At 39.4% G+C, this 21,539-nt stretch overlaps 1 non-coding gene across 1 annotated transcript; it reads left to right on the top strand.

The window, feature by feature from the left end:
• Positions 1-238: 238 nt before the first annotated feature.
• Positions 239-346, top strand: LOC126501376 (U6 spliceosomal RNA). The gene has a single exon (XR_007591661.1). It is a non-coding gene; the product is annotated as a U6 spliceosomal RNA (small nuclear RNA).
• The last annotated feature ends 21,193 nt before the right edge of the window (positions 347-21,539 follow it).

Below are 21,539 nucleotides of genomic sequence, written 5' to 3'. Positions count from 1 at the left end.
ACTGCAGACTACATCATGGAGATGTAACATTGCCTTCTGTTACTTTAATCTTAATAAAAATGACAACGCTATGTCTAAGAGAAGAGGCAGTTCTGCTCAGGTCTATAGCATAGCAGATAGTCTTGTCTGTACCCAACGCATCTCTTTTCTGTCCCCCCCCCACCCTCTCTTTCATCAGAACCTTAACAGAGAAAAATGAATACGCATCAGAAAGCTTCTTTTCAAATTTAAATGAGTTGTGCTTGCTTCTGGTAGCACATATACTAAAATTGAAACAATACAAGAAATATTAGCATAGCTCCTGTGCAAACATGACACACAAATTTATAAAGCATTTCATATTTTTTAAAAAATATTTAAATTCGTCAAAAGTTAAAATTTCATTTTAAAATATAATGTCTGGGCTGGATTCTTGACTGTGTTGTGAATGATATAGTCCAATGTTGAGTGTTACTGGCAAAGTCTTACTGAGTGAGATCTTTCAAAACTACAGAATATGGTCAAACATATTCTCCATTCTTGCACTATGCCATGTAATCAATATGGTTTTCTATCAACAATCTCCTATCTTTCAACTTCTTTGAATAATTCTTGTCAAGAATGGAGCTGACCATCAACTCCAGTAACTATTCATTTTTAGCCTCCTCCAAAATAATGATATTTCTTTTCTTTCTGCTACATTAGTAATGTCTCTGTCACATTGCTCACTGTTCCATACTGGATGATCATCCTGAGTATTTTAGTCTTCTGTTTTTATCCATAACTCATTCCATGGAAGCACTTTCTCATCTATCTATCTATCTATCTATCTATCTATCTATCTATCTACATCTCTATCTATCATCTATTACCTATCACCTGTCTATCTTCAGAGTCAAGTGCAGCATGATCTTCTATACATGTCTGATTAAAGGGTGAATTAAGGAGTGACAAGCATTGCACTTCAGGAGATAAGGAGAATTCCAAACACATGTATAGGATTCACTACCTGTTAAATCAGAAGATAATGGGCACCTGGGGTCTCCATGTTTCAGGGTATAATCAATGAATCCAATCAGTGAAGAAATATGCCTTAACAGGAGGTGTGTTTCTTCCCCCACAGTTCTTTCAAATTTCTCATTTCCAGGGGAAAAAGGATTCAAGCAAAACATGCCATAGAAATTTCTATCTACCTGGAGAGAATAGGTGAATATCAAAATGTCAAAATACTACGCACCCTAGAGAAGCAAGTATTGGAAGTTGGGTACCTTGGTTTAAGCAACCTGAGAAAACAAGTCTTTGAACTCATTGTTAACCTGTTCTATAAATATTAAGGAACATGGCAGATGAATTCAGTGTTTCTGTTTGAACGGACTTGGGAAGATAATTCCTTGTCAACTATGTTTTTGGTTTGTGTTTTTCATGAAGACACGGTGCATTCTATACTCTGCCATATTTCTTCCTCACTAGCTCTAGCAGGTGTGAAACTTAATAACTCATTCATGTCTAGAAAGTGCCTCAGACTTAAAATTTATACGTTTTATGTTGGATTCTTTCCTACTCAAACTAATCTCTATGTTCTTGAATTTCTTCTGCTAGATTTCACTGATTTTTCTAATAGATATTATCTAATAGATATTATCTGTTTGATCATATTAGTTGACACAAATGTGGATGATGTAGAGCAGTAAAATAATAGGAAAATTTTGTAAGAAAACACAAACAATAATCAAAACACATTATAAGCACTGTGGTATGGCCAATGAGCATAAACAACCCATTAATAACAAAATGTCAGACTGGACCATACAAGCTAAATTATACCCTTGCTTATAATGAGCTCCATAGTAAAACTTGAACTAAGAATCAGAGCAAAGGACTTGAACTCAGAAGACCCAGGAAAACAAAATTACAGAGAACAAAAGTACAGAACCAAAGTCAAATGAACCTAGTTGACAATCTTGGCTCTTACTCTCATGAACTTTCTGATTTCAGTGTTCTCATGTGTAAGACATAAAATGATGCTTGCTAGCCTCACAAAGCTGGTACAGAAGGCTGATGAGTTTTCTGGAAGAAAAAATAATACATTACTGTACTGATGTAGAAAACCACACCCAGTGATTATTTGGTCCTTCCAGTGAAATTTCTCAATGAGTCACACCATTTTCTTTCGGTTATGCTCATGACAGGGGAAATATGGCCATTACATAAATATACCTTGGACTTTTTGAATGAGCTTGTAGATTGCTACTGAAATTGGTGAGTTCCTCCTCCTTGGACCAGAATGGATGCATTAGCCATCTGCCAGCAGCTACCACCCTGTGCACAGAAGACCACTCTGTATATAAGTTTTGGGATTGGGCCACATGGCCACAGGAGCAGCCAGGGAGGAGAAAAAGGTGGAATGAGGCCAACATCCAAGCCAGGCACTGCAGCTTCAATCCTTCACTAGTCAGTGAGGTCATTTTCCATACAGTCTCTGTTTCCACTAGAGTCAATGTTTCTTAAAACTTGAGCATAACCGGACCCATTGGATGAGGCCTCCGGGTGAGTAAAATAGTATTCTCCATTCCAGCATTATTGGCTTAAAATGGAATTATTGTCAGTCTAAGAATTAATACTGAGTCCAAGATTACTCTTAGTCTTCCATATTTATAAGATTCATGTACACAGACAGGACAACCCCAGGACCCTAGGAAGCTATCCTAGTTAAAATCTGAGTTCAGAAGGCAGCATGCATGTTGAGAATTTGCTTGGGTGGGATCCCAGCTCTACCCTGGACACACTGCATGGATTTGCTTGCATATTCCGTGGGAATAAGTCAAAATATACCATTAACATACAATGATAGCAGAGATTTAGCAAGACCATTCACATGAAGCACTGTGAGTAGATACTGCCCATAGAAGTATTCTACATGTAAATTATAATTATTATCCATGCTTGTACTTGAAAGAGCTCACATATGAAAGAATGGTAAACTCACTGACATTATAAGGCTATTGCTGACTGTTGAGTATGCTCTTCTACCTTCTTATCTGTTTTTGTCATAACTATACTCTACACTTGCATTTTTTTTCACCTTATTTCTCATTCTGTTCCCAGCGCCTGAGTGACTCCAAAATTTTGCTTCTTATTCCACCTGGCAAGGTTCTAGCCAAAGGCCATCTATTCATATTCTTCTTTTACATACTTCATAAGTGAGCTAAACCTTTATTTCTTTCCATGTTGCTTCCTTCATGAAAATTCAAGGTTGTTTTTGCCAGGCCATGATCTCCTTGAGGACACAAGTAAGTCTCTCCATTTCTGCACCTCACTTATCACAACCAAAGCTTTGGGGCTCAACAAATGTGGAACAAAGCCATACAATAAGTACTGGTTCCTAGTTATCCACACAGGCTTACAAGACACCTGCTGATTTTGAGTTTTTCACAGTTAGATAGAAAAAAATAGCTGATATTCTCCACACTCATCTCCACATTTAACTCCTCTACTAAAAATTTAGCTCCATTTTAGTTGTGATTTGCAAATAATGGTGAAATATATTTATGAGGCACAAAGTAACAATTTGGTGTATGCATATCCCTGGCCCAATCACAATAATTCCACCTCAGACATTTATTATTACCATGTGGTAAGAACATTTAAAGACTCTTCTGGCTGTTGAGAAATCTCTAACCCATTGTTAATAACTCACCGCCATAAAACACCAGGATAGATTCTTCGTATCCATATATGGCTCTCTGAAGCCATTGGCCACCCCCCTTTCTATCCATCACTCTCAAATATAAAAATTGTACTACTTTACTTGCTGTTTCCAGGATCCCATCTACTTTAGATTCTACATATAAGTGAAACCATTTGGTACTACTACTTTGCAACTGGCTCATTCTATTTCACATGATGTCTCTGACAAATTCATGATAAATTAATAAACTTCAGGGCGATAACATGAGGATGTACAGCTTCTGGAAGGCGGTTAGGTCTCAAGGACCAGCTCCCAAGATTGAGAGGACCCTTCTATCTTCTGGACCTTCTAGTACATGAGCACACATTGCAAGCGCATCATCTATAGTCATAAGAGTGGTTCCAATAAAGTCACAAAACGCCTTAAAATTGGACTTCCTAGGCTCTAAGTCACCAAAAAAAATCTGTTTTTTTTTAAGCCTCCGAGGCTGTGGTGTTTTATTACAGCAGTCCAAGTGGAGAAAAGCAAGGTGACTCACTAATGTCCATAATCTGTACAGAAAGTGAGGAGAGGTGTGGAATGCCTTTTGGCTGAGAGGGAAATGTGGAGATCCCAATAATTCTAAATTGCTGATGTGGGATGAGGAAGTACAAACACTCTGAGCAGGGAGAGCACACAGATAGAAGAGGTGACATTTCAAATGAACCCACCCGAGATTCACTATTCACAGGCCTGGCTGGCTGAGAGTCCAGAGTGCTGGTCTCGGTGGGAGGGGCTTCTGAAAATAAACCTGATTTAAAAGAAATATCCCTTGCTTGAATTAAATAAAGATGGGCGTGACTCTCATCTCTGTTATGAATCTTATCTTTCTGTTCACTAACAGCAACAGTTCCTTAAACTTTCCCAGTTTCCTTCTCTGTGTAAGACAGATAGATGCACAGGCTTCTTGTAATGAATCAATGAAATACAACTTCAAAAATTTCAATGATGTAGTATGTGTTGAGTAAATAATGCTGCTTGTATTTTCACTTCCTTACTGGGTACGTAGCCATCCCTTTGTTTGGATGCTGTTCTAATCCATTCAGCCCTGGAAAATCAGATATATTTAGAAACCTGGTCACAAACAAATGGGGTGAATGGAAACATGATCAGCACACCATTCCCTGAGGAAAGACTAGGCACTCTTCGAATCTATACCACATAGAACAAGTCGCTCCTGTATACCCTTTCTGTAGCCAGGACTCAGGCATCATGAACAGGATCTTGAAAAGGTGAGCTTATCCTCTCCTTATAGATGGAGCTTCTGGTAATACAGTCCTTTGCAGCCTCAGACACAGGGCATGTTAGATCATGAGGTATCACTATGCTCTAGTCTCTGGCTCCTATCAGCTTTCAGCCAGAAGCCTTTTCACTGAAGCCTCCTACTGATCCTTCCAAGAGTCGGGGCTGACACATGGGTAGGCATGTGGAGCCAGAGGTGTGGGCGGGTTGCACTTCCTGCAAACATGCAACTTCAAAGCCTCCAAGACTGTCATCTGGCATGCAAACGAGTCAGGGACAAGTGGGACCGCGCTGGAATTTCCAGTTATAAAAGGTCCCATTCAGATTTGTATGCTCTATTACACAATAAGGGAACAAGGAGATGTTTCAGGCCAGTAAAAGGCCCTGAGCGCAAAATAAAGGGACACGACTTTCTCTTCTTTGTCTTTTGAGTTTTCAGGCCTGTTCTGAGTGATGCTAGGTTATGAAAATAAACAAGAGTTCATCCTCCCCTGCCTAGGCAGAAGGCTTACTTCTGGAAGACAAGCGGTACTGCCTTATGGGCTGGGTTTCCTCAAAGGCTAAGGCACACCATTAAGGCAGACAGTGAACAATCTGGATATTGAAAAATATGAACTGGAAGACTATGTTCGTCCTTATGATACTATGGACACTGAAGGGATGGAGAGATGGCTTGGTGGTTAAGAGTGTGGACTGTTCTTACAGAGGACCACAATTCAAATCTGAATTCCCATGTTGGGTGGCCCAAATGGATGCCAAAGTGGGGACATTCGGTCCTCTCTGTGCCCCTGTACCCACGTGCACACACCCATACACACGCATCATTAAGAGCAACAAAAATAAATGTTTAAAAATTTATGAAGTCTGACATCGTCTATGCCCAGTGGCTATGGTTGGTTACTTCTAAACCATTAATTGAATCTCTAATTAGCCCTAAACCATCCCTACCCATTTGCCTCTTCATTGCCACTATCCGTTCCCAGTGTTCTGAAGTAGCATAAGAGACCACTAATTTTTGAGCTGATGTTTAGAAAGTTTTCATAACTGTCCAAAAACTCAGAGTGTCATCAGGGCATGCTGATGGATGAAGAAGAACGTCTCATATATATTATCTTATGGAGTATTCTCCGGAGAAGTCTAAAGTACACATGGGGACAGAAACCCAGAGAAGGTGTCCGAGGTTCAGATCCAGTGATGACACCCACCCATCAGACTCCATCCCATTCCTCTGTCCAGTCTCTTACGGTTCTACTTAGGCAACATTTCCAAGTAATTCTCTTCCTCCATGGAGATCAGATGGAGGACGGGACCTTGGGGCATACATGTGAGTCACCAGACTATTCTAAAAGACCCAGAGTTTGCACAAATATTACTTTTAAGATGATTGAGAATATACTGTAGATCAGTATCTAAGCATGATGCTGTCCCAAGAACCCATTACACTTTTGGAAGGGTATATAGCATAGTGGAAAGCATCTTATTGTAAATTTAGTGTGTGCGTGCGTGTGTGTGTGTGTGTGTGTGTGTGTGTGCGTAGTGGGTGTTTTAGGTACATACATGTTATTGTAACACTAATTTAAAAAACCTAGAAACAGATATTGGGGTTCAAGTTGAAGATTAGAAAAGCAAAACAGTCAGCCACTAGAAAAGTCTTACCTCAACCAAGGCTGGGTGACTGCAGACTGGGCCCTGAACCTCTGTCTCCTCCTGTTTTCTATTCCCCTTTAGTGCTGTGATTAAAGGTGTGATCCATCACCACCTGGATCTGTTTTTGCAATGATTTCGTGTAGCCCAGGGTGGCCTTGAACTCACAGAGATCCTTCTGCCTTTGTCTGAAAAAACCTGGGATCAAAGGTGTATGCCACCACTGCCTGACCTCTAGTGGCTTAGTTTTACCTTCTGATCTTCAGGCCAGCTTTATTTATTAAATCATAAATAAAATATCACTATATGTTATGGTGCATGTGTGGAAATTAGAGTGTACCTGGCAGGACTCAGCTTGTTTCCCTCTGCCATGTGGGTTCACACACCAAATCAAACCACCAGGCTGGCACCAAATCCCTATACTCACTGAGCAATACTACCAGCTCACAGTGCACAATTCTGAAGTGTAGAAAACATTCAAGTTTCCATAACACAATTTTCCTCCTCACAAGCCAGCTCATACTGGGAACACAAGGGCACCAAGAAACCTCACAATGAAAGCTTGTGTTGCAGGGGGTGGGGTGTTTGTACAGAACCAACGCAAACCTTAGTCTAGAAGCATCCCCATCCACAGGAAGATGCCAGCTCCCGCTCTCTTGTACATCCTCTGGGTGGATTAATCGCAGGCTCCCAGTAACCTCAATGTGACCGCTATGTGAGGGGCCTTCTCCCTGAAACAATGCAGCTCTGTCTGATTGTCTTTGGGAGGCATTTATAGCTCGAGGACATGGCTCTGTTTTATTGAATATACTCCGTGCTGACTTCTTAGAACATGGCTAGGCTCAGTTGGGCAATCACAGATGTCACATGGGGAGGCTCACATTCTTGCAGTGGGGTACCCAGCAGGGACACACTCTGAAAGGTGAGGAGGTCTAAAGCCAGCTCGTAAGGCTCTGCACAGATCAGCTGACTTATTACTCAAACAGAGTGTCACTTTCATGAGTCCTCAGTGGGACTGTCCCCCTTAAAAGCTACACTAGGTAAGTAATTGCTGGAGTCTCCACTGTGTCAACAACTGATGAGATGAAATCACATCTATTCATCTAGCTGGGTAGAGTCCTGGAATGTAGTAGCACTGCCCCAGGGCCACAGTGCCGTGTAGAGAACAAAGTTATTATTTCTAGAAGAATGTGGCTGTCTCCTGGAACCCTATGCTTGCCCATCACACTGCCATATCTAAGGATAGCAAGCAAGATTTCTTAAAATAATAAGAGGTTGGCTGTGGGCTCTGATCAAACCTCAGAATTACAGTTCATTTCTACTTGACTGAACAAGTCTTGGGCCACAGTATAGGAAAGTCCTCCAACCACTATGCCCTGGCATCCTTTAGAATATTTGTCTATCCCAAAACTTTGCTTCTGGGAAATAATCTTCTATAAAGTAGTGAAACTGAGGGGGATCATAAGATCCGGAATTGAGCAATCTCAACTCACCCTCTTCAGTGAATATCAAGTGCAAGAGTAATGGGGCCTTGTGTCTCCTGTGGACATGATTTTGTTTCCCAGGCTGCTTCCATTTTGAAAGCAACTGGCTAGTCTCCTTTTCCTTCTTCACAGTTGCCAGCAGAGCAAGTGTAGGGGGCAAAGTTGGACTTCTTGGGTGGTATTAGGAGAAGGTGGCATTTGATTAGCCTATTAGTGTATAGAAAGGGAGAAACAACCCAAGTTTGGGGAAAATGAAACTAGAGTCTGGTTATGGCTCAGTCATCAATGGTTAGTGACTCAATCTCTAGTGCCTACCCACCCCAAAGTTCCTCTGCGAATTTTAGAGATGACATCAGTAACATTTACTTCATGAATTATAACTGTTCACAACTTAGAAAGCATGGCTGCAGAGCCCTTACAAGGACTTTAAAAAATGTGGAATTTACCAAAATTTAAAGGACAGAATTCTAATTATACGATGTATGCAAAAGTATTTTATAGGTAAAAGTCTTCCGGAGGGTGAACTTAAATTCTGAGTCAAGTCAAGTGCTTCAAACTTCTGAAGCACATTATTATAAATTTCTGAAAGATGCAAGGTATAGCAGTTTCTATGCTCACCAGACCTTCACCCAAAAGGTGAATGTGGTAATACTAAAGAATGCAGCACATAGTTAGGAGAAATTATTGCTCATAGGGAAAAGTGGTCCCATGAACCTTACCATACAGCTTTTGGGACTGTGTGTGTGTGTGTGTGTGTGTGTGTGTGTGTCATTCCCCTGTGGCCCCCAACATTTACTTTAATCGTCAGGACACATTTTCAGCAAAGTTGCCTTATATCTATAACATGGAACTATATATTGGTAAAGAAGAACAAGCCAGATCTTGGAAGTCTTCTCCCATTAATATCTAAAGTGTTTTCCCAGTGATGACATGTGAGCTGTGCACAGCGTTAATCATTGAGTATGAGGCAAATCCCAAAAGCTAAAATAAAGGACTTCAGAGAGGAAAACTCTCCAACAGCCTCTAGACAGCAACACAGGGTAAATGATCCATGCTACCCTTTCAGGGACTGAGACATCCAAAGTCAAGTCTATGCAGGAATCACAGTCTTGCTCCCCAGGGAAGCAGAAAAGAATCCCTAAAATAAAAGCAAGCAAGCAAACAAACAAAAATAACAACAAAAATAAAACCCTTAGGAACATCTTCTCTAAATTAATCCAGAGTCTAACAGCTGGCCAAAGCAAGGATTGGTGAACAATATCCCTTCATGCTTGGGTTCATAAGCTGAGAAGGTGTTTGCAATTAGTCCTTGCTAGAATTTTGGAGCACCTCTTCGAGTGCTAATGATGTCTGGTAGTGACATTTCCTCAGAAACTTAGAGGAAGAGATTTCCTCTATAGATGGTAAGTTGGCTTGTCTGGGCATCAGATAGTATCAGCAAACCTGTTGACCCCATCAAAGAAGAAATGTTTTTGACTATGATGCTACAGTAACTCATTAATTAAGCAGCTGGCTCAAGGGAGGGCCGCTGTGGAGTGAAGACATGCCTCTGCTCAGATAAGTGTCCCAGGACATTTCCAGGGCCTCGTCCTTCCATTGAAATTTTTCTCAGTCCACAGATTCTTAGAATATTTATACCATTGTCCATGCATAAGGACAAGAGCAAAAGGCATTAAGAATGCTCCAGAAAAGGTACATGCATTTTGCCTCAATGGTTACTAGAAAGCTTCTAAACACTGAGCATCTGAAAGAGACCTGGCACTTCCTCTTTGATGTATTCATTCAAAAGTAATGGCTTGAGACTTATATGTAAGATGAATAGAAACCTGTTCATGCCAATGAGGAGTTTCCAGCGTGTGGGAGAGGTGATTCAGGACACATACACAATGAACTCATAGAAAATGCTTGGGGTGGCAAAAACAGTCTGAGTTGAGTCAGAGGCAGGGCTTCCCTGGGAGGCGTTCATGGAAGATGAAACAATTGACCAAGCAAAGAGAGAGAGAAAGGAGAGATGTTTTCAGAGAAGTAGAAGATAAATATCATTTTCCCAGGTTTGTCCCTGTTCTCTTACTACTGAATCTATGATAGCTCCAGTGGCTTAAATTAACAAACATTTGTCAAGACTCCAGAACACGTCAGGATGAAGTGAGTCTCATGAGGCTATCACCAAAGAGTTGTCACATTGCATTTTCCTGGCTTTTTCAGACCCTGGAGGTGACTTGGGCCTTTGGTCAGGAACTGTGCCCTAATCCCTGCTCCAATTGTCATAATCTCTCTGGTTCTCACTTACCTACCTGTCGGTTCCACTTAAGAGGACTTCCGTGTGTTCCACTGGACTTCCCGGAGAATCTTCTCATCTCAAGGTCTTTAACTGAATTGCACCTTCAAAGTCCATCTTGGTGTCTTCACTAGAGTGTCAGGATTATGACATGTGCACTTTTGCAAAGTGGGTAAGGAGAAACCATCTGGCTGCTACACCATCTATGGTCCTAAAATTATTTACCTATAATATCTGTTGAATATTGGAAGACTTCAAAGAAAGTTCTGATCATAACTTAAAATAAAATATTTGTCCATAAACTAGAGTTTGGTGGTGATCCAGATCTGGAGGTGACAACACGGCTATCCACTTGGAAGTCACTTAACAATTCAGTTGCTTTGTCTCAATGCCAAACCCTACAGGGAGTTCTGCAAGGTGCTGACCTGTGCAGACACAAGAGTTGTGGCCATCTGCAGCTGTAACAGAGACATAGTCTACTGCATTCTGAAAGCCTAGGTGTCTTCCAACCAAAAGAACTGTCCACTTCCCAATGTAATCAATTTTAACCTTTTCCTAACCAAATACATTTAAGAGTCCATTAAAGCGCTATAACCATAGCATTGTAATAAACACAAGGGGGAGCTGGAAACTTAGAGCACAAAATGCAACTGAGTTAACAACTGTTTCCACTCGAAAGAGAAGGTGGGGAAAGATGAAGGGAGCAGAGGGAAATAGCGTGGCATGATGGGAAATTTAAAATAAAGGGAAATTCTACTTTTAGACAAGAAGTACAAGATGTTTGTTCTGAGTTGTAAGCTGTAATATCCCCAAGAAAATTCCCTCTGTCTTTCATCTTTTCATGTTTTTGGTTTTGCTTTTCATCAAATAAAGGTGGTGGAAATATTGGAGTAGGACCCTTAAGCATTATTTTAACTAGGGAAGGGAAGGGAGACATTTTCTCCTAACCTGTAACCTCCCTTTCCTTCTCTATTTCTGTTAAGTCATAACTCAGCAGCAAAACTCTTGAGACACTCCTCCTCCATCTGCACAGGTAGAAGATGCTATCAGTCTGGAACATTCCACCTTTGCTAACTGTTTTTATCACCTGTCATCTGCACAGTGACTGTGAAAAATGTTTCCAGTGGGTGTTTCTGATTCATTTCTGTGATGGTCCCACGATGTCTGCCGAAGTTAAAGTTTAAACTCCCTGCCTCTCCTTTATAGTACTGTGTACTCCTCCAGCAACTGGCTGATTTCTAAAGCCAGAGTTTCCTAGAAAGGAGGACAATCCAACAGTCCTCGGGATTTTAATTGGGGCTCTTATATGATAACAATGAATGTGACCCTCTCTGGCAATGCCTACCATTTCCAGCTGGTGTTATGAAGATCTCTGTGACCCTCTCTGGCTATGCCTACCATTTCCAGCTGGTGTTATGAAGATCTCTATCTAGGAATAAACTTCCTTAAAAAGAAAGCAACAGTTTACCACTTTGGAGACAATAGTAAGATTGTCTTGGGCATTTGAGACTGTTCCTAAGGGTACTTCGAGAACAGTGTATTCTTCTCATCAATTCCACACAAGTTATGTATTGTTTAGCAACAAGCCCTGAGTAAAGTCAGAGAAGAGCCAGGATTTGGGGATCCCTCAAAGCACTCTAGTTTGTCTTCAGTCCCAGAGAATAATTTTTTCATTGTGATATATTTTTTACAGTGTTATGATTGCCATGGGCAGAGATTTGGGTGCTTTCTCAACTTGGTCTAGCTTTAAACACATCTGAAGTATGTGTGGGTTTCTGTATGCCTGCAGCCTGTGTGTGTGAGTGCTGACCTGTATCAGTTTGCCAGTGTGTGTGTGCTGATCTCTCTTACAGTACAGTATACTAGTTGTGAACAAGAATATGGTGGTGGCTGGTGTGTTGTTTAAGTATAGAGCAGGTGAATATTAGTTTTTGAGTAGGCGAGGTTATAAAGGCTTCACTCCTGTGAGAACACAGACATGAGTATGTATACACATAGCTTATATCACGGACGAACATGGGGTTTATGAAATTTATGACTGGGGCCAGCCCCACAGAAGTATCCATCTTCTAACTGATCAGGATCCAATAAAATATCCGGTGCTTGAAGACACATTCACTCATTGCAGTCTTGGGTAGACACCTAAGTCTTGGGAAGGTACTAAAGTTGAATTCCCTCAAAAAGGACATCTGCTTTGCAAGAACAGTGGTGCATACATGAGAATCAGAATACTCTTAAGTAGACAGTAGCTTGGCTTCAGGAACATTTCATATTGGGGTTGCTCGGTCCCCCATCACTTTGTTTTAAAAATATTTTTAAGTATTATAAGTGTTGTGGAAGTAATACAAAAGAATATTTTTCAACATGTTGAGTGGATTCTCTGAAATATAACTGATACTATTTTTCATGGACAGTTAATATCTACTTTATTATCTGAAGCAAAAGAATATATTTACTAGTATGAGCTTGACTGGATTTTCCTCACTAAGGAGTTAACTTGTTTTAAAGTCTGAATAAATAATGGTGGTGGTTCTTATGTTGAAGAGGAGCAGTAAGAGTCAGGCACACACTTCTCTAATCCTTCAATATGCTAATCATCACAGTTTAGGTGGTCTATGCAGACTTTACAAGATAAATGTGGTTCATGCTTATATATGAGAGATACTGAAAGAGCTCATGAAGAAGGAGTCTGAGAGGAGAAATGGCAGAGAAAGTATTTGTAGGAATCAGGTGCCCTTCCCTTGGGAATTTAGTGCCCCAAGAAACATTCCAAGAACTTTCAGCTTTCAATTAAGTTACATAACTTAGTTCTTACATGAGGGAGACTTAAGAGACTATTTCTCAGGGATGGTTTTTGAATGAGAAGTAATCCTCTTTGTGTTTATACCCCAGCCCATTCTTCCTTTGAATTCTTTACTTCTAGCTCACCAAGTTAGAAAACCTATCTATATGACAACACAAACTGAATCTCATATAGATTTTCATGGGGCATTGCTTACAGAGTAGTTGCTGACTTGAAGCTGGCCTCCGTATCTCCTTTAATACCCACACTAGTCACCTTGCCTCATCAATATCATCATTCTATGCTAAGCCTAGAACTTTTGTAGTCATGATTCAGTTCATCTGCACAGTCAGCATGCTTGGAAATGGGTAACCAACCCAGGGGTATTCCAGGATGAGAGCAGCCTGAATAGAAAAGAAAAACTAGTACCAATTACATGGTGTTTATGTTTTAAACAGTATCATGGCTGTAAATTCATGGACACAAAAATAAATGAGAGCACACTGTGCCTTTTATACCACAGGAGCATCCTAGAGGCCAACATGAGAACTCAAGTTGAAACTATCTCTTCCGTATTTGTGTGGAAAGGGGTAACAGGTCAACTATCTAACATATGCTCTAGAGTCTGCATCTGACCAAGGATGAAAGCTTTAATACTCTGTGAAAATAAACATAAATATTCATAGACCATCTGTCCATTTGTCAGAATTTTGATAATATATATAACCCACAGGGCCTCTGTGTTCTTCCTAGCCATAGGTTTTTGACCAATTCTACAGTGCCAGCATGTATTTCCTCCAGTAGAATGGGTCTGAAATCCGATCTGAAAGTGGTTGGTAACCCACAGAACATGCATACCGCTATTACCCCCAATGAACACATCATACCAAGCTCTTCAGTACTGCAGTGCATAGGGTTTACAACTAGATGTAATTGTTTGCTTTTCTTCCCCTGAAGTCTGCAGAGAACCTTTCAGCAATATGAATGCTAGTGAACATGAATAGAGCTTCCAGTTCCAGTTCAGCTTAGTTTCTCTGTGCCCTCTTTCCAGATTATGTGGTATCTTCAGCAACAGGAACTTACTGTGTAATTCTGGTGCACATTTAAGATCAATGTCAATAGACTATATGATTTTTGGAATCCCCACATACTACTATTGGACCAGTAAGCACATCTTGCCAGGTAGTTCAGCTAGATAACCAGCAACTCATAGAGAGGTACTCCACAGCTGTTGACTGAAGCTTTGTTGGAAACCTGTGACTTATGGGATCAGTACTACCCTGTACTAATCTAAAAAATAATTTTAAAATACTATCTTTAGTTACCGTATAAAGTAGTAGGTTTCTGTGTAGTTATTTCATATATCCTCAGTTTTGCTTGCTCCTTCCCCATACCTATCACAGTCTACCCCATAATTCCTCATCCCTCTACCTCATTCTTTTATAAACCTCTCTTCCTCTAAGAATGTCTCCTTCTGCTGTCATGTTATATATGTTTTCCCATCCCTTCCCATGCTCTGCCTACTTACTTTAGACTTCTCCCTCTCATAAGAGATCCCTTTTTCTTCCTTCTGGTCTTCTACTGACACTCACTCCAACTTATGAAAACTATCTAGAAGTATGAGCCTAAGATTAACTTATGAGAGAAAACATATGGTCTCTGTCTTTCTGGGTCTGGATTACCTCACTTAATGTGATATTTTCCAGCTCCATCCATTTTATTGCAAATTTCATAATTTTGATTGCTGTTGGTGTTTTTCTAGAGTTACAAGGTGTACATGTACTCTGGCTTCGTTATCCACTTGGTGGACAGCAAGGCTGAGTCCATGCCCTCACTGCTGCAAAATGGGCAGTGTGTGGTACAAACATGATTCTTGCATTAAAGAAGAGACCAGGGAGTTAGCTGAGACTCCACTAAGGAACAATTAAATGCAGACATTAATCAGAGTCTCTGGGTCTTTTTGTCTTTCTTGTGAAAGCAGGTGAGACAACCTGACCAAAGAGGTGAAGGACACCACTGGGTCCATAGTCACAGAGAATGAGAACTGTTCTCTACCCTAACCTCCTGCAAGTCCACCATTGAAACAAGAGCATATACATTTACATTTTAAAAAGTACTTTGACATAATAAACAATTCATGTAGCTGTAAGAGATACACCACACATATGACACTTGGGACACTGGAAAATGTAAAGATAAATCATTACCTTGCTCTGTAAAGGTTTAACTATCCTTAATTGAAAGGTCTTTCTCATCCCAGGGAAGCACCACTGGGACTAAGAGAGATGCCTCATCTCATTCGGAGATTTACAGTGCTAACTCGAACATTTCCAAATGATAGTTTTCTTTCTAAGGAATTTTGCCAGCCTATTTTTTAAAATCTCCCTCTTGGTAGCAACTGCGACTCTGAATTCAGTGAATATATGTTAGACAATGTTTACTTGGACTTTCTAAAATAAACTGATCATCTTGGGTGTAACAGAAATGCTCTCATTCTGTTACTGTTCCCATGTCTCTCTGCACAGACTTGCCAACACAAACACTCACTTACAGGGCTGTGCTTTACCACTGCAGAGCCTTTGGTGACTCTGCCATTGGGTTTCAGTCGATAAATTTGCATTTAGCGCTTAATTTGTTCAGTATGCCTTACTAATTTGGCAATATTTATGTTGGCCCAGAAAGCAGAAGACAGCTAAGTTCTCTTATTTTGTTTGGTGTGTGTGTGTGTGTGTGTGTGTGTGTGCATGTGTGTGTGAGTGAGTGTGTTTCATTTTTCATAAAAGAAGTTGAAGTATGAAAATGTTACAATGTCATGGACAAGACTGGTTTCCTGTTTATGAGTCACCATAAATATAAAAGGTGCTGGGTGACATTTCTCAGCTGAAAGTCCATACAGCTCTGTGTGGTGAGCAAATCCTCAAGCCGGGTGGTCTTAAGGTGACTTACTGACCTTGTATAATGTCCAGAAGAATTACTGTTGAAGTACAGTAGCCAGATACATCTCAGCACACACACACACACACACACACACACACACACAATTTTAATTATTTTTCTCATCATTCTTGGTATTGATACAAGAGTCTTTGTGATTTAAAATCAATCTTTATCTTTGTGGCTGAAGAATCAGGGAATATATTTCTATCTGCCACAGTTTTTTCTGTTTGTTTATGCTATGTGTCCTTGCACAAGTTTTCTCCACAGAAACAAATCCTCCTACGCAGCTCTACACACCCAGAACATTCTTCTCTTTGCTCTGGTGCTATAGCTCAAGCCTCTTCTCCTTTCTCAGAGGAATGCCACAGTTCACTGGTCCCTGCATGGGTCATAAAGCATTGGTATTAAAACAATTTCTGAGAAGACAGTAGTTAACCAGATCGGCCACTCCTAAGACTACTGTGTTCAGGGAATAGAGGCTCCAGTGTCTTTGTTTAATCATTGTTTCCTGGGACATAATTTGCAAACAGAAAGGTCCCTGGAGCAGACTCTGTTCTCACTCAAAGACAAATATATTTTTATACATAAAATTGTGCGAAAGGATCAGAAGTACTGTTCTTAAGACTTAAGGCTACATCAGCCACATCAATTCCAGTCTAAATTTGCAGCTAACAGAAACTCAGCAGTTAGTATGAGATGTTGACTATACTCATTGCAAAAGATTAGCATGGCCCTACACAAGGATCACATGCAAATTCATGAACCATTTCATATTTTTTATAAAAAGACAAGGCTAACAGATGGGTATGAAAATAGATTCGTCCTTTTGTTGCACACAAGAAACACAGCTCAACCTCAAAGACAGACATCACCTCAGAGAAAGGGCTTGGGAAAAAAAATCCGATCAAATGGACCTAAGAAACAACTGGTGTAGCTATCCTTATATCTAACAAAATAGACTTCAAACTAAAATCAATCAAACTGATGAATATCTTAAATATCACCATTCATTCAGCAGCTAATGGAGACAGAGACAGAAACCGAGAGAGGAGCACTGGGCTGAGCTGTCAAAGTCCAGTCAAAGAATGGGAGGAGTGAGAATATGAACAAAGAAGTCAAGACCATGATAGGAACACCCACTGAAACTGTTTACCTGAGCTAATGGGAGCTCACCAACTCCAGATGAACAGGGAAGGAACCAGAATAGGTCCAAACTAGTCCCTCTGAATGTGGGTGACAGTTGCATGGCAGGACAGACAGTGGGGCCACTAACTGTGGCACCAGGATTTATCTCTACTGCTTGTAATGGCTTTTTTGGGGAACCTATTCTCTTTAGATAGATACCTTGCTTAGCCTAGAAATAGTAGCGAGGGCCTTGGACCTTCACAAAAGCAATGTGCCTTACCCTTTCTGAAAAGTGGATGGGGGTGGGGTGAGGGTGTAGATGGAGGGAATGGGAGAAGGGGAGGGTTTTCTTTTAAAAAAGAAAAGAAATTAGAAAAAATAAAATACTGAAAAAACAAATCCAAGAACACATCAGAAAAAAATCATCCATCATGACCAAGTAAGCTTCATCCTGGAGATGCAGGGATGGTTCAATATATGAAAATCTGTCAATATAATCCACTATATAAGCAAACTGAAAAAAGACCACATGATCATCTCATTAGATGCTGAAAAAGTCTTCCACAAAATACAAGATCCTTTCATGATAAAGGTCTTGTTGAGAGCAGAGATACAAGGAACATACTAAACATAATAAAGGCAATATACAGCAAGCCAACAGCTACATCAAACTAAATGGAGAGAAATTCAAAGCTGAAAGCAAATTCCCACTAAAATCAGGAACAAGACAAGGTTGTTCACTCTCTCCATATCTATTCAATATAGTTCTTGAGGTTCTAGCTAGAGCAATAAGACAACAAAATGAGATCAAGGGGATACAAATCAGAAAGGAAGACGTCAAACTCTCACTATTTGCTGATGATGATAGTTTACATAAGTGACCCCAAAAATTCTACCAAGGAACTTCTTCAATTCATAAACACCTTCAGTAATGTAGCAGGATACAAGATTAACTCAAAAAATCAGTAGCCCTTTTTTATAAAGATGATAAGTGGGCTGAGAAAGAATTCAGAGAAACATCACCCTTCACAATAGCCAACAATAACATAAAATATCTTGGAGTAACTCTAACCAAACATGTGGAATACCTGTCTAACAAGAACTTTAAATATTTGAAGAAAGAAATTGAAGGCTGCACGAGAAAATGGAAAGATCTCCCGTGCTCTTGGGTAAGTAGAATTAACATAGTAAAAATGGCAGTCTTCGCAAAAACAATCTACAGATTCAATGCAATGCCCATCAAAATCCCAGCAAATTTCTTCACAGACCTTAAAAGAACAGTACTCAACTTCATATGGAAAAGCAAAAAACAGGGATAGTCAAAACAATCATGTACAATAAAGGAACTTCTGGAGGCATCACAATCCCTGACTTCAAACTCTACTACAGAACTACAGTAATGCCATAAAAACATATAGGAGGACCAATAGAACTGAATTAAAGACCCAGAAATCAATCCACATACCTCCAAACACCCGAATTCTGAAAAAGAAGCAGAAAGTATAAAGTGTAAGAAAGAAAGCATATTCAACAAATGGTGCTGGTATAACTGGATATCAACATGTAGAAGAATGAATATATATGTACATATGTATATATGTATATGTATATATATATGTGTGTGTGTATATATGTGTGTGTGTATATACATAGCCAAGCACAAAACTCAAGTTCAAATGGATCAAAGACCCCAATATAAAACCAACCACACTGAACATCATAGAAGATAAAGCGGAAGGTACAATTGAACACATAAGCACAGGGCACCACTTCCTAACTATAATCCCAGATACTGAGAGCAACAATTAATAAATGGGACCTCCTAAAACTGAGAAGCTTCTATAAACCAAAGAACACAGTCAACAAGACAAAATAGTAGCCTACAGAGCAGGAAAAGCTCTTCACCAACCACACATCAGTCCGAGAGCTGATCTCCAAAATATACAAAGAACTCGAGAAATTGGTCATCAAAAGAACAAATAATCCAATAAAAATGGGATACAGTCCTAAACAGAGAACTCTCAACAGATGAATCTAAAATGGCTGAAAGACACTTAAGAAAATACTCAACATCCTTAGCCACCAGAAAAATGCCAAACAAAATAACTCTGGAATTCCATTTTACACCTCTAAGAATGACCAAGATCAAAAACACTGATGAGAGTTTATGCTGGATAGGGTATGGGGTAAAAGGAATGCTCCTCCATGCTGGTGGAGTGCAAATTGGCACAGCAACTTTGGGAATCAGTATGGTGATTTCTCAAAAAATTAGGAATTAACCTACCTCAAGATCCAGCAATACCACAGTTGGGTATATACCCAAAGGATGCTCAATTGTACCACAAGTACAACTATGTTCATAGCAGCATTGTTTGTCATAGCCAGAAGCTGGAAACAACCCAAATGCCCCTTGACCGAAGAATGAATAAAGAAGATGTGGTACATTTTTGCCTCCTGTAACTGCAGTTCCTAGGGATACAACATCCTCTTCCAGCATCTATGAGCATCCGCATATCCATGGACATGCACATCAATAAAAATAAAATCAATCTTGAAAACCATACCTAGCTAGCAAATATGTGAAGGGATAGATTTCATTAAAAGTTTTAGGAAGCAGCTTCAATAACTTATTTAAAATTGCATAACTATGAAAGCAGAATGACAACTTCTAGAAATGATTACTAACTCGATAAACCATTTTTTCCTTTGCACTATGTTTCTCGTATTTTATTAGTTTTTTGCCATTTTATTACTTTAGGTAATTTAAATGTTTCATATTTTCTTAAATTTTATGTTTTTAAGTCTTCATTTTACCATTACTAGCAAATAAAAAATAAATGTATGTATTTATCTTTTCTTATATAAAACATCTTAATTTTCTTCATTTTTCAGTAGTCTTTTATGGGAAAAAATTCTAATCAGTTTAATTTTTTATTAAACTGAAAGAATAATTTAACTTGAAAAACTATATTTTTTCAGAGAATTATCCTTCTAAAATATGCATTTTGCATCTATTTGCATGTCTTTATGATCTAGCTTATAACTAATTACTTAAATATCTATCATATGTTCCATTTTCATTCTTATTTCTATTGAGATTTCCAATATTATAACAATTAATGAATATTCTATTAGTAGTTGAATACTAACAACTGTTACTTTTAAGTACTTTATTGCGGGTGTCTTTTGTTAGTTTTACTTTTATTGTTGTTGGGTTTTTTTTTTCAAGACAGGTTCTCACTATGAAGTTCTGACTGTTCTCAAAGTCATTAAACTAGTCTGGCTTTGAACCCAAAGAGACCAGAGACTTGCCAGGCTCTGCCTCCCAAGTGCTGGAATAAAAGGTGTGTACTATTCCATATGGCTTCTATTTTTATTTTTATTGCACATAAATAACTACACTTGTATCATAGTTGCTTCCTTTTACACTCTCTGCTCTTCATTTTTCAAGGTATCATTTCTACTTGGTACTTTCGTTACAATGTTACTTTAAACTTACCATTTTGTACACACTTTTCAAGGATGAGTCAAAAAGTCTAATGCCCCCCAGTCTCAGAGTGGAGAAATGACTATAGAAATCAATCTTTCATAATTATTTATTGGCCTAGAACAATAAACATCTGGAGAAAACAGCCTTCCTAAGGTACTGGCCCAGGTAGAATAGATAAAGCATGTCACATCTAGAGACCAGATGAGTTTATAATGGCAACCGCTGGGAAAGTAAACAGAAAACTGAAGTTTCGTTGTTGGGTCTGCCGTCACCACAGCCACACTGACCTTCAGACTGATCATGGGACTCTGCTTTGCATAAATCAAGTACTTTGTTCTTCCGCTATAACTCTCATCTGGAGGCAAAGAGAGAATGGAATTCTGGGAAGCCATGAAGACTAACCAGGCTGACAATCAGCTGCCTGCCTGCCCACCTGCCCACCTGCCCTCCTGCCCGCCTGCCTGGCATGTTTTCATTATGTTTGCCTTTCACTAGATAACTCTTTTTCCATCGTACTATTTTGACCTTTATGTCATTTTGTTCCAAGATTGACCCTTATACGGTGGATATGTTTTATAAATGCGAGTTTTTGCTCTTCAAAGGGAGTTGCCTTCTTTACTAAAGATGTTAAAATCATTTGTTTTTATTTTCAAAATTAATCTGTGTTATTGTCCTGTCAACCTTTATGTGTGTGAGCTTTGAATTGGTTAAGTATATTTTATATTTCTATTATTATTTCAACTTTGAGATCGTTGCTTTTATCCTGTCCCAAGCTTTAATAGGTAGACATCTGGCTTTAATTTTCTTCAATGATTACTTTTTAAAGTTTCAAAAAATAATCTTAAACATAT

Source organism: Alexandromys fortis, unplaced genomic scaffold, assembly GCF_014885135.2.
Source record: "Alexandromys fortis isolate MF-2015 unplaced genomic scaffold, M_Fortis_MF-2015_v1.1 scaffold_30, whole genome shotgun sequence".
NCBI classification, from domain to species: Eukaryota; Metazoa; Chordata; class Mammalia; order Rodentia; family Cricetidae; genus Alexandromys; species Alexandromys fortis.
Note: the sequence above shows the minus strand (reverse complement) of the source record. Positions and strands in the feature narration are given on the sequence as shown.